Genomic DNA, 14,606 nt, shown 5'->3' on the forward strand with positions numbered 1-14,606 from the left:
TGTATTTCCAAGTGAGGCTGCAGCTGCACAAGAGGATTCCTGAGGCCTGATATGTGACCCATACAGTTGTCTGGCCTTGGAACCCAAAAAATAATCCTGACCAGCACCCTCCCTTGTATACTCCACTCAGCCTCTTAGGGAGACAACTACTCTGCTGTGGGTTCAGTGCCTGGAGCCTCCTGGGACCTAAACTGAATGCTAACCAGAACTGTACGCTAAACCTCAACCTAAACCTAACCCTACCTCTCACGCTAGACACACATATTTACACCAGACCGGATACAGTTGTCTGTCCTTGGGACCCAAAGACTAATCCTGACCCGCAGCCTCCATTGTGCACTCCACTCAGTCATTCCGGGAGGCAACTGCACTGCTGTGGATTCAGTGCTTGGAGCCTAGGGACTGATGAGAACCCTAACCGTACACCTATCCATAACTCTCAACCTAATCGTAACCCTGTTTCTAGCCCTAACCCTACACTTGAGCCGCACCTTCGCACGGTATCTCAGGTCAGCCCTCAAGGGAAATCACGAGACTGGAGTTGTTTCGGCACTGGTGACTTCCCTGCACCGAACCCTAACCCTGGATAAGGCTCCATCCCCATGGGACCCAATTCAAAGTCTGACATCAGCACGCACATGGTGTCGAGAATCAGTGCAGGAATACTCGGTGTGGAATGTGGAACATCATCATGTCATTTCAAAAGCCCAGCTGCCACTGCACTCGAGGATTCAACAGGGTTACCCGAAGAGTGCCTGAAACATTTGTCTGCCCTTGGAAACCAAAGACTAATCCTGACTGGCAGCCTCCATTGTGCGCTTCGCCGAGCCCTTCAGGGAGACAAGTGCACTGCTGTGGGTTCAGCGCCTGGAGACTCCTGGGGCCTAACTCTAAACCTAACCGTAACCCTAACTATAACCTTCAACCAAAACCTAACCCTATCTCTCACACTAACTGTATACCAGACCCATACCCTCGCAAGGGCTCTCACTTCAGCCCTCCATGAAATTCACGAGACTGGAGTCCCTCTGCCCTGGTGATGTCCCGGCACTGAATCCTAACCCTAGCTATGTCTCCTTCCTCATGGGGACCCAATTCCAGTGATGGACAACAGCACGCACATGGTGTAGAGAAGCGGTGCAGGATCACTCGGCGCGGAACCTGGAACATCACCATGTCATTTCCAAAGCCCAGAGGCAGCTGCACAAGGGCGCCACTGAGGCCCAACTAAGGAGTATCCTACACCCGAGGATTGCCTTGACACCCTAAGACTAAGAATGAATGGCACCATCCTTTGTGCCCTCCACTCAACCCTCTAGGAGACCTCTGCACTACTTAGGTTTCTGCACTTATGCGCCTCCTGGAACATACCCCTAACGTTCAACATGACCCTAGCCATATTCCTCAACATAAACCTCACCCCAGCTGTAACACTAACGCTACCCCTGACCTGCTACCACGCATGGCCCTCACTCAGACTCAATGGAGATAAATGGAATGTTGTTGCTTCAGCCTTGCTTATGTCCCTGGATCAAAATGTAACCCTAGCTATTTCTCTATCCCAATGGGGATCCAATTCGTAACGCAGAGAGTATCATGCACATGGGGCCCAGAAGCGGTTCAGGATTACTCCACATGGAACGTGGACCACCACCATGTCATGTCCAAATACCAGAGGGAGGTGCAAAAATGCTTGCTGAGGCCCAAATGAAGAGTGGCCCACATGCGACGCTGGTAACCAAAGACGAAGCCTGACCAGCACCCTCCCGTGCGCCCTCCACTGAGCCATCCCGGGAGACCACCGCACTGCATGGGGTTCATCACCTGGGGACTCCAGGAGCTATCCCTCACCTTAATCATGACCCAAACCATACTCCTCAATCGGAACCTCACCCCAAGTCTAACGCTAACAAGAGGCTGGCCTTGGCACCCAAAGTCTAAGCATGACTGGCACCGTCCCATGCACCCTCCTCTTAGTCCCCCAAGGAAACAACTGCACTGCCTTGGCTTTAGCACCTGGGCCTCCTGGAACCTAGCCCCAACCCCAGCCGTGACTCTCCCCGTACTCCTCAACCTATACCTCACCTCAACTCTAATGCAAACCCTACACCTGACCCTCACCCGTGCATTGGCCCTCATACAGGCCCCCATGGAGATAACAGGACTGGTGTCTCTTCAGCCCTGCTTATGTCCCTGGACGGAACCTCACCCTATCCGTGGTTCTCTCCCAATGGATATCCAGGTCCTAATTCTGAAACACCACACATATAGGTCAAAACCCCTGCAGTATTATTCGGTATGGAATTGGAACATCATCATTTCGTTTCCACTGCCGGGATGGAGCTGCCCCAGGAGGTTGCTGAGACCCAGATGAAGTGTGGCACACATGGGAGGCTGGCCTTGAAACACAAAGAATAGTCTGAACTGAAGGCTCCCATGCAGCCACCACTCAGCCTTCCGTGGAGACCACTGTGATGGTAGGGGTTCACTGCCTGGAAATTCTTGGGCCCTAACCCTAACACTAACCACGACCCTCACCATACCCTGAACCTCAAACTCATTCCAACACTAACGCTAACCCTACAACTGACCCTCACCTGCATACTGGTCATCATTCTTCACCCCATGGAGGTAAGTGGAATGGGGTAGCTTCAGCCCTGCTTATGGCCTTTGTCTGAAACCCAACTCTATCTAAAGCTCTCTCCAGATGGTGACCCGATTGTTAAGTCTAAGCATACCTCACACATGGGGTCCAGAAGAAGAGGCGGATTACTCGGCATGGAATATGGAATATCACCAGGTAATATCCAAAGCCCGGAAGTTGTTTCAGAAGCTGTTCCTGAGGCTCAACCAAAGTGTGGCCCACAAAGGAGGCTCGCCCTGGGTCTCAAAGACTAAGCATGACCCACACCCTCCCACGTGCTCACCACTGAGCCCTCCGAGAAGACCACAGCACTGCTGGTGCTTCAGCGCCTGGAGCTACCTAGGACAAACCTAACCATTATATTTACCGGAGCCATACACATCATCCTCAACCTCACCCTAACTCTAAAGGTAACCCTACACCTGACCTGCACCCCTGCATGGGCGCTCATTCAGCCCTCCATGTAGATAATGGGACTGGTGTCGCTTTGGCCCTGCTTATGTCCCTGGACCGAATCGTGACCCTAGCTATGGCTCTCCCCCAATGGGGATCCAGTTCCTAACTCTGAGAACACCATGCACATAGGGCCCAAACCCCTGCAGTATTCTTCAGAATGGGATTGGAATATCATCATTTCATTTGCACTGCTCTGATGGAGCTGTATAAGAAGGTTGCTGAGGCCCAACTGAAGAGTGTCACACATAGGATGCTGCCCTGGCATGCAAAGATTAAGTCTGAACTGTAGGCTCCCATGCAGCTTCCACTCAGCCCTCCGTGGAGACCACTGCTCTGCTAGGAGTTCACTGCCTGGAACCTCCTGGGACCTAACCCTAACAGTAATGGTGACCCTCATCATACCCCTCAACCTAAAGTTCACACCAACTCTAACCATAATCCTAAACCTTACATGCATTAGTGCATGGGCCCTCACTTCAGCCTTCCAGGGCGATCACGGGACTCCTATCCCTTCAGCCCTATCTATGTCCCTGGGCCAAACCCTAACACTAGCTAAGACTCTCTCCCGATGAGGACCAAATTCATAAGTCTGATATGACCACACACATGTGGGCCCAGAAGCGGTGCAGCATTACTTTCCATGGAAAGTGGAACGTCACCAGGTAATTTCCAAAGTTTAGAGGAAGGTGCACAGGGGGTTGCTGAGGCCCAACTGAAGAGTGGCCCACACCTGATGCTGGCCCTGGCAACCAAAGACTAAGTTGTACGACACCCTTCCATGCACCTTCCACTCTGCCCTTCAGGGAGACCACTGCACAGCTATGGGTTCAGCATCTGGGGATTCCTGGAACCTAACCCTAAACATAACCAGGATCCTTGTTGTCCTCCTCAACCTCAACCTCACCCCAACACTAATGCTAACCCTACATCTGATCCGCACCCGCACATGGGCCCTCATTTAGCCCCCCACAGAGACAACGGGACTGGTGTAGTTTCAGCCATGCTTACGGCCCTGGACTGAACCCTAACTCTAACTAAGGCTCTCTCCCAATGTGGATCCGGTTCCTAACTCTGAGAAAACCAGGCACATAGCCCCAAACCCCTGCAGTATTATTCAGGATGGTATTGGAACATTATCATGTCATTTCTACTGCCAGGATGGAGCTGCAAAAGGAGGTTGCTGAGGCCCAACTGCAGAGTGGTACACATGGGAGGCTGGCCCTGGCACACATAGCATAAGTCTGAACTGAAGGCTACCATGCAGCCTCCACACAGCTGTCCGTACAGACCACTGCACTGCTTGCATTTCAGAATCTGGGGCCTCCTTGGCCCTATCCCTAACCTTAACCGTGACCCTCACCGTACTCTTCAACGTAACCTCACCCCAATTCTAAAAATAACCCTACAGCTGACTAGCATTCAGGCATGGGCCCCCATTTCAGCCCTGAAGGGCAAACACGGGACTAATGTCACCTCAGCCCTATCAATGTTCCTGGCATGAACCGTCAACCTAGTTATGGCTCACTGCTGATGGTGATCCAATTCCGAAATCCGAGAGACCACACACGTGGGGTTCAGAAGAGGAGCTGGATTCCTCGGCATGGAACGTGGAAAATGACCAGGTAATTTCCAAAGCCCAGAAGGAGCTGCACAAGGGGGTTGCTGAGGCCCAACCAAAGTGTGGCCTATACCCGAGGCTGACACTAGCCCCTAGAGATTAAGCCTGAATGGCACCCTCCACTGAGCCCTCTAGGGATACTGCTGCACTGCTTGGGTTTCAGCACCTAGGGCCTCCTGGAACCTAACCCTAACCCTAAGCATGACCCATGCCATAATGCTCAACCTAAACTTCACCCCAATTCTAATGCTAAACCTAAACCTGACACGCATCTGCTCATGGGCCGTAATTCAGGCCTGCATGGAGATAACGGAACTGATGTAGCTTCGGCCCTGCTTATGTCACTATACCAAGCCATATCTCTACCTAAGACTCTCTCCAATGATGACCCAATTTTTAAGTTTGAGGATACCACACACATGGGGTCCAGAAGAGGAGCAGGATTACTCAGCAGGATTATATCACCATGTAATATCCAAAGCCCAGATGTCATTGCAGAAGGGGTTGCTGAGGCTAAACCAAAGAGTGGTCCACAAAGGAGGCTCGCCCTGGCACGCAAACACTAAGCACGACCCATACTCTGCCATGTGCCGTCTACTGAGCCCTATGGGAAGACCACTGCACTGCTGATGGCCCAGTGCATGAGGCCACCTGGGACGTAAACCCAACCCTAATACTTACCAGAACCATACACATCATCCTCAACTCACTCTAAGTCTAACGCTAACCCTACACATGATGCACACCCTGTGCATGGTCTCTCATTTAGAAATAAATGGAGATAATGGGATTAGTGTCGTTTGGCTATACATATGTCCCTGGTTCGAAACTTATCCCTAACTATGGTACACTCCCGATGCAGATCCAACTCCTGAGAAGACCACACACCTGGGGCCCAGAGCAGTGCAGGATTACTCAGCATGGAATGTGGAGCATAATCATATCATTCCCAATTTCCTCATGGAGCTGCACAACGGGGATGCTGAGGTCAAACTGAAGAGTTGCCCACACCAGAGGCTTGCCCTCGCCTTCACAGACAAATTCTGACAAGCATGATCCATGGGGCTTTCACTCAGCCCTTTTGGGAGACCACATCCATGCTGGGGTGTTTCCACATGGATCTTCCTGGGACTTAACCCTAACCGTGAACTTCAACGTACCCCTCAACATTAAAATCACCCCTACTCTAAACATAACCATATAATTGACATACATCCTCGCATGGGCCCTCATTTCACCACTCCAGGGAGATCACGGGACAACTGTCGCTTCAGTCCAGCTCACGCATCTTGATTGAACCCTAACTATAGATAAAGCTCTCTCCCAATGGTCACGCAATTCTTCAGTATGAGGACACCACACACATGGCGTGTCCAGAAGAGGAGCAGGATTAATGGATATCAGATGTGGATTATCACCATGTAATATGCAAATCTCAGATGTAGTTGCAGAAGCAGTTGCTGAGGCTCAACCAAAGAGTGACCCACAATGGAGGCTCGCCATGGCACTCAAAGAATAAGCATGACTGACACTCTCCCCTGTGTCCTCCACTGAGCCCTCTGGAGAGACCACTGCACTGCTGAGGGTTCGGCACCAGGAGCCACCTTGGACGTAACCCCAACCCTTAAAGTCACCAGAACCATAAACATAAATCTCAACCTCACCCCAACTCTAACGCTAACCATACACCTGACAGGAACCCTTGCATGGACCCTCATTCAACCCTCCATGGACATAAAGGGACTGGTGTTGCTTCAGCCCTGCTTATGTCCCTTGTCCAAACCTTCACCCTAGCTATGGCTCTCTCCCAATGGGGATCCAGTTCGTAAAGCTGAGAACACCACGTACACAGGGCCCAAATTCCTTGCAGTATTATTCGGTATGGAATTTGCACATCATCATGTCATTTCCACTGCCGGGATGGAGTTGCACAAGGAGGTTTCTGAGACCCAACTAAAGAGTTGCACACACAGGAGTTTGGCCCTGGCACGCAAAGACTAAGTCTGAACTGAAGGATCCCATGCAGCCTCCACTCAGCCCTCTGTGGAGACCACTGCACTGCTAGGGGTTAAGCATCTGGGGCCTCCTTGGAACTCTCTGTAACCCTATCTGTGACCCTCATCATAGTCCTTAACCTAAACCTCACCCCACCTCTAACACTAACTCTACACCTGACCCTCACCTGTGCATGGGCTCTAATTGAGCTCTCCATGGACTTAACAAGACTGGTGTAGTTTGGGCCCTGCTTACAGCCCTGGACATAACACTTACTCTAAGGCTCTCTCTCAATGGTGACCCATTTCTTATGTCTGAGGATACCACACACATGGGGTTCAGAGGAGGAGCAGGATTACTTGGAATGAAACATGGAGTATCACCATGTAATATCCAAAGCCCAGATGTAGTTGCAGAACCAGTTGTTGAGGCTCAACCAAAGAGTGGCCCACAAAGGAGACTCGCCATGGCACTCAAAGACTAAGCATGACCGAAACCCTCCCATGACCATTCACTGAGCTGTCTGGGGAGAACACTGCACTGCTTGTGATTCAGCATCTGGAGCCACCTGGGACGTAAGCCAAACCCTAATAGTGAACGGAAACATACACATCAACCTCAACCTCACCCCAACTCTAATGCTAACCCTACACCTGACCCACAGCCGTGCATGGCCCCTGATTGTGCCCTCCACAGAGATGACAAGACTGGTGTGGCTTCGGCCCCACTTCTATCCCTTGCCCGAACCCTCACCCTAACTATGGATCCCTCCCAATGGGGATCCAGTTCCTCATTCTGAGAACACCACACACATAGGGCCCAAACCCCTGCACTATTATTCAGTATGCATTTGGAGGATCATCATGTCATTTCCACTGCCAGGATGAAGCTGCACAAGGAGGTTGCTGAGGTCCCACTGAAGAGTGGTATACATGGGAGGCTGGTCCTGGCCCTCAAAGAATAAGTCTGAACTGAAGGTTCCCATGCAGTTTCCACTCAGCCCTCCATAAAGACTACTGCACTACTAGGGGTTCACCGCCTGGAACCTCCTGGGTCCTAACCCTAATACTAACCGTGACCCTCACCATACCCCTCAACCAAAACCTCACACCATGTCTAACCATGACCCTACTCCTGAATTGCATTCGTACATAATACCTCATATCAGCCCTCCAGGGCGATCATGGGACTCGTGTAGCTTCAGCCCTCTCTACATCACAGGGCTGAACCGTAACCCTGCTAAGCATCTCTCCCAATGAAGACCAAATTCCTAAGTCTGATATTACCACGCATATGGGGTCCAGAGGCGGTGCAGTGGTACTCACCAAGGGACGTGAAACATCACCAGGTAATTTCAAAAGCCCAGAGGGAGCTGCTCAAGGGGGTTGCTGAAGCCCAACCAAAGAGTGTCCCACAGCCAAGGCAGGCCCTAGGTCCCAAGACTAAGCCTGACTGGCACACTAACATACGTCCTCAACTCAACCCTCCAGGGAGACCACTGCACTGCTTGGGGTTCAGAATCTGGGGACTTCTTAGACCTACCCCTACCCCTAATCTTGACCCTCACTGTACTCCTCAACGTAAACCTTACCCCAACTCTGATGCTAACCCTACACCTGACCCTCACCCACTCACAGGCCCTCATTTATCCCTCCATGAAAGTGACATGACTGGTGAGATTCTGCCCTGCTTTTGGCCCTGGAAAGAACCCTAACTCTAACTAAGTCTCTCTCCCAATGATGACCCATTTCTTAATTCTGAAGATACCATACACATCATGGGGCCCAGAAGAGGAGATGAACTACTGGGCATGGAACGTGGAGTATCACCATGTAACATCAAATGTCCAAATGTAGTTGCAGAAGGGGTTTGCTGACAGCAAAGCAAAGAGTGGCCCACAAAGGAGGCTCGCCCTGGCACTCAAAGACAAAGCATGAGAGATACCCTCCTATGTGCCCTCCACTGAGCCCTTGGGGGAGACCATGCACTCCTGGTGCTTCAAAGCCTGGAGCCACCTGGGATATAACCTCAACCCTAATAGTGACCAAAACCATACACATCAACCTCAACCTCAAACCACCTATAACGTTCACCCTACACCTGGCCAGCACGCATGCATGGGTCCTCATTCAGCCCTACATGGAGATAACGGGACTGATGTCTCTTCGGCCTTGCTTATATCCCTGGATCGAACCCCCACCCTAGCTATGTCTCTCTCCAATGGGGATCCAGTTCCTAACTCTGCGAACACCACGCACATAGGGCACAAACACCTGCAGTACTGTTCAGGATGGAATTGGAACATCATGATGTCATTTCCACTGCCGGGATGGAGGTACACAAGGAGGTTGCTAAGGCCCAACTAAAGAGTTGCACACAAGGGAGTTTGGCCCTGGCACAAAAAGACTAAGTCTGAACTGAAGGCTCCCATGCAGCCTCCACTCAGCCTTCCATGGAGACCACTGCATTGTTAGGGGTTCAGCATCCGGGGGCTCCTTGGACCTACCCCTAACCCTATCTGTGACCCTCATCATAGTCCTCAACCTAAACCTCACCCCAAATCTAACGCTAACTCTACATCCAACCCTCACCCGCACATGGGCTCTCATTCAGCCCACCACGGAAATAACAGGACTGGTATAGCTTTGGCCCTGCTTTCGGCCCTGGAAAGAACGCTTAGTCTAACTAAGGCTCTCTCCCGATGAAGACCCATTTCTTAAGTCTGAGGATACCACACACATGGGTTCCAGAAGATGAGCGAGATTACTCAGCATGGAATGTGGAATATCACCCATATAATATCCAAAGCCCAGATGCAGTTGCAGAAGGGGGTTTCTGAGACTCACCCAAAGAGTGGCCCACAAAGGAGGCTCTCCCTGGCACACAAAGACTAAGCATGACTGACACCCTCCCATATGCCTCCAATGAGCCCTCCGGGGAGACCACTGCACTTCTGTGGTTCAGAACCTGGAGCCACCTGGGAAGTAATCCTAACCCTGATAGTGACCAGAACCATATACATCAACCTCAACCTCACTCCAACTCTAATGCTAACCCTACACCTGACCCACACCTATTCATGGGCCCTCATTCAACCCTCCATGGAGACAACGGGACTGGTGTCACTTCGGCCCTTCTTATATCCCTGCACCAAACCCTCACCCTATCTATGGCTCTCTCCCAATTGGGATCCACTTCCTAACTCTGAGAACACCATGCACATAGGGCCCGATCCCTACAGTATTGTTCAGACTTGATTTGGAACATCATATCATTTCCACTGCCGGGATGGAACTGCACAAGGAAGTTTCTGAGGCCCAACTGAAGAGTCGCACACACGGGAGGCTGGTCCTGGCATGAAAAGACTAAGTCTGAACTGAAGGCTCCCATGCAGCCTCCACTCAGCCCTCAGTGGAGACAACTGCACTGCTAGGGGTTCACCGCCTGGAACCTCCTGGGTCCTACCCCTAACACTAACCATGACCTTAAACATACCCCTCCACTTAAACTTCATACCAACTCTAACCATAACCCTACAACCATAAACCTGCAGGACACAGGGCCTTGTACATAGTGAGTACTCAGCACACACATGGTGCATCAATGAATGCATGCTCTGAAGCCAGACCTCTCAGATTCCCATTCAACCTCCACCACTTAAGGGCTTTGTGATTGGGCAAGTTATTTAAACTCTTTATGTTTCTTTGCTACTAAGAAAAGGGTACCAGAATCCTTACCTAGTTAGGGTGTTGTAAGGGGGAAATGAGCTTGCACATAGTAAGGGCTCATTCAACAGGAGATTGGCAGCAGCAGCAGCAGCAGAAGCAGCATTCACAAGCATCATTTTCTGTCACACACAGTTAGGGCCACAATGCCCTCTGGTGACAACACAGCGTAAATGCACATGCATATGCACTTTGCCCTCCCTCCACCCTAGGTGGGAGGCTGGGGAGATATGGCCTGGAAAATCTTTTTCCTGCACCTGCCTTCCAGGTGCCCACACACAGACATGATGCCCTCTGTGTCCTCGTCCCTACCTCCCTTTTAATCAGCTACTGCCAGATATTCCATCAGGGCATTCTCCACCTCACTGACCCGATTCAGCACCTGGAGGATCAATGACTCCTTCTCGGTTTCTGAGCAGCTGGCAGGCCTGGGTGACCCAGGCCATCAAGTGTCATATTTTGGAGTGTCACATCTTACTTTGGTATGTGGGATAACTGTCTCAGGGAGCCCAGATACCTGTGACCTGCCTCTGTCTTGGGCCCCAAATATGAAGAATGGGCACTCCATGTAATAAATATGACGGTCACAGGGCATCTGGGGGGCTGACTGGGTGAAGCATCCGACTTCAGATCTGGTCATGATCTAGCAGTTTGTGAGTTCGAGCCCTGTATTACGTTCTGTGTTGACAGCTCAGAGCCTGGAGCCTGCTTTAAATTCTGTGTCTAAGTGTCTTTCTGCCTCTTCTCCTTTCACACTCTATCTCTGCCCTCTCAAAAATAATAAGCAATAAAAAAAAAGAAATATGATAGTCGCATGCTCCCCAAAGTTTCTTACCTCACTGTCTCTGGTCAGGGAAGAGGACACATATTTAGTCCTCCCTGAGCTCTGGGGCTTTGTCTGAAACCTTCAGGGAAGCTCTGCATTCTATTCCTCATTATATGAGCATGTTTTAGGAAAAAGAAGAAAAGACTCTCTATTGTTAAATATACATGGAAATGGGGTGCTGTAGGATAATGTAAACTTTTTCCTAGAAAAATCACTTTATTTTACAAACATGTCCCATTCCTCCTTCTGCCTTCTCTCCAAGACTACCGAATATTCATTCAACAAATGTTAAGTACCTGCTATGTATCAGACATGATTCATCGTCTTGGGGACACCGTAGAGAACAAACAGATAGGGTCCCTGCTCTCAGTAAGTTACATTCTCAAAATGATAAGAAGGTTACCACAGATTAAGCTGTTACAGTATGCAAGCGTAGTGCAGATTCATTTCCATACATCATGACTTCATAAAGGATTAGAAAATACACAGTTACTTCCCCAGTTTCTCTAAGGTAACACAGACTCAAATATGAAGTAATTTGTCCCATGTCACCAGTTAGTGTTGGGACTCAGTTGAATTATCACCTGTTTCATCCTAATGTTCAGGCTGCATGTTTTTTTTGGCACATGGACTGTAATCATAACAAAGTCAATAAGATTTTCTGATCTGAAGTTGAAGACTTCCTCCTACATGTCCTATTGTATTGCTACCTCAGCTTATGAGTTTCTAGGTTAATGAAAATGCCTCACTCTTGGGGCGCCTGGGTGGCTCAGTCCATTAAATGTCCGACTCTTGATTTCGGCTCAGGTCATGATCTTAAGGTTCATAGGATCAAGCCCCACATAAGGCTCTACGCTGAGTGTGGAGCCTGCTAGGGATTCTCTCTCTCTTCCTCTCTCTGTGCCCCTCCCTCTCCCTGCACTCTCAAAATAAGCCAATAAACTTAAAAAAATATGCCTCGCTCCAACGTGTAGGCAGGTAACACACAGAGGTATGAACAAAGTCAACATTTCTTATACTTTGAAGGATTTTCTAAAATAATGTGGAGATACTCTGAACTTGAGATCCAAGACCTAGCTTTCCCGTGTGCTAAGGAACAATTGAAGGAACATGTAACTGAAGGAATATGTTCCCCTACATCCTTGTCTGTATCCAAGCTTCTGATTCATTCACTCACTCACTCATTCATTCATTCATTCATTCATTCCATGAATACTAACAGAAAGCCTATTCTCTTCTAAGCAAAGTACATCGTGGTGAACCAGAACACACGGCCCAGACTCATGGGATTCAGATACAGCAGAGGAAGAAAATTTAGCCTAATAACCGTGTAGTAAGAAAATAGCCACAAATGAAAATAAGTGCTATTAAGGGAAGGACCAGATAAGGCCACGAAGATACGTTTAGAAGGATATTACCAATTTTAGGAGAAAAATGATACCTTCCCTAAAAAGTCCTACTTGCCCTGATATCTGAAGGATAAATGGGACTTTACCAGGTGGGGTGGGGTGCCTGGAAGGGGGCAGCTCGCACCAGAGGAACTCTCAGAAGGGTCATGCACACACTACTGAGTGTCGGGGGTTGGATGTCAGGGGTCACTGAGAGGTGGGCTTGGTCTAGACCTTCCAGGCCATTTAGAGCCAAGATGATAACTATCATCCAACATCCATTCCCCCTTCTCTGTCACATTAAGACAACAAGCTGAGTGGAGGATGAATAATCTGAGGCTCCAGAGAAGCTGAACAACTTGTAATGATCACAGAATCAATCTGGGTTGGATATTTTAATTGAGATCTTGACATACCGTGGGATGATTCATTGAGCACTTTTATGTAGATATTTTGTACCTTAATTTTTTTTTAGAAAAAGAGAGAAAAAGATATTTGCACACCATGAAATTTATCGTGGTGGATTTTAGTATATTCATAAGGTTCTACCAACATCACTGCTAGATGCACTTTCTTTTAAGTACTCTTCATTCTTATCAAAATTGTTTTTAAAATAATATTTGAGTTTATAAAATACAAAATTTAATTTGCACACATACTGCAAAACAGTTCAAAGAATTTTTTACATGTGCATTCATCTGTGGAACCACCTACCACATCAAGATGCTTAGGACACCTCCAGCCACCTAGTTGGCTCCCCAGGCCCTCTCCCACTTGGTATGTTCTCCCTGAATGACCACTAACCATTCTTAAAGCCCCTTATAGTAGAGCACAAGAAGGCAGTGACTTAGAAGGGTCAGGTGTTGATCTCACACGTCATGCAGCAAAGAAGGGCTGATGAGGGAGGCCTTGCTCCATCACACACGCTTCCTCCTCGAAGTGAGTAGAAAAGTCCTGAGAGGCCTTGTCCATCTCAGAAGGGATGAAAGCAGCAACTATCGTGGCCCTGGTGGTGTGGGCATTAGAAAATTTCATCTTAGCCCTAAAACAGTAAGTTGCTTCAGACTGAACCATGCGGAAGAGATCATCCAGATCCTCATTAGGATCCACGGGTAGGATGATGCTGAGGGAACCAGCACTGGCCACTAACACAATGATATATCCTATGGAACCTGTTGCATGTACCACTGATCACTGTGATGGCTTTGTCATGCATCAGCACAGCACCACACACATTTCCTAACCCACATGTAACCTCCACACAACTGCAATGACTAAGTCATGCTTCCCCCAGGATCCAACTAAACCTTGTACAACTGAAAACACACTAAATTCTTTCCGTAGAAAGTTTTGTCCTTGGGTAATGTTCTCGTTTATTCCTCTCTAATTCATTCAAGTGTCTATTCCTCACCCTTCTTGCAACATTCTTGATGCTGGCCTCTGCTGCCAATGGTCTATGAGGTGTGAGATTTCAGGATGCTAAGAGGACTGATGCTGTAAAGTACTGGAATCATTCATAAAATGACAAAGGAGGATGTCATAGAGTTAGATCAGAAACATCGGAAGGAGAGAAAATGAACAGGAGGAATGATGTGACAAGCCCTTTAAGAAAAAAGAAAACGAGCAGATTCCGTATCCTGAGAACATTTCTGAAGCCTTCAAATATTTTTCATAAAACAAGAACCATTTTGGGGTTGCTTGAGTGGCTTAGTTGGTTGAGCGTCTGACTTCATTTTGGCTCACGTCATGATCCCAGGGTCATGGGATGGAGACCTGCGTTGGACTCCACACTGAGCATGGAACGTGCTTGGGATTCTCTCTCTCTCCCTCTCTGCTCCTCCCCCTGCTCATGTGCGCTGTCTCTCCAAAGAAAATTTTTAAAAAGAAACATTTTCATGATAGTATTGTACAATTAGGAATTGATTTCAAAACATTAAAGTATAGTTGACACATA

The sequence above is a fragment of the Panthera tigris genome, chromosome D1, assembly GCF_018350195.1.
Source record: "Panthera tigris isolate Pti1 chromosome D1, P.tigris_Pti1_mat1.1, whole genome shotgun sequence".
NCBI classification, from domain to species: Eukaryota; Metazoa; Chordata; class Mammalia; order Carnivora; family Felidae; genus Panthera; species Panthera tigris.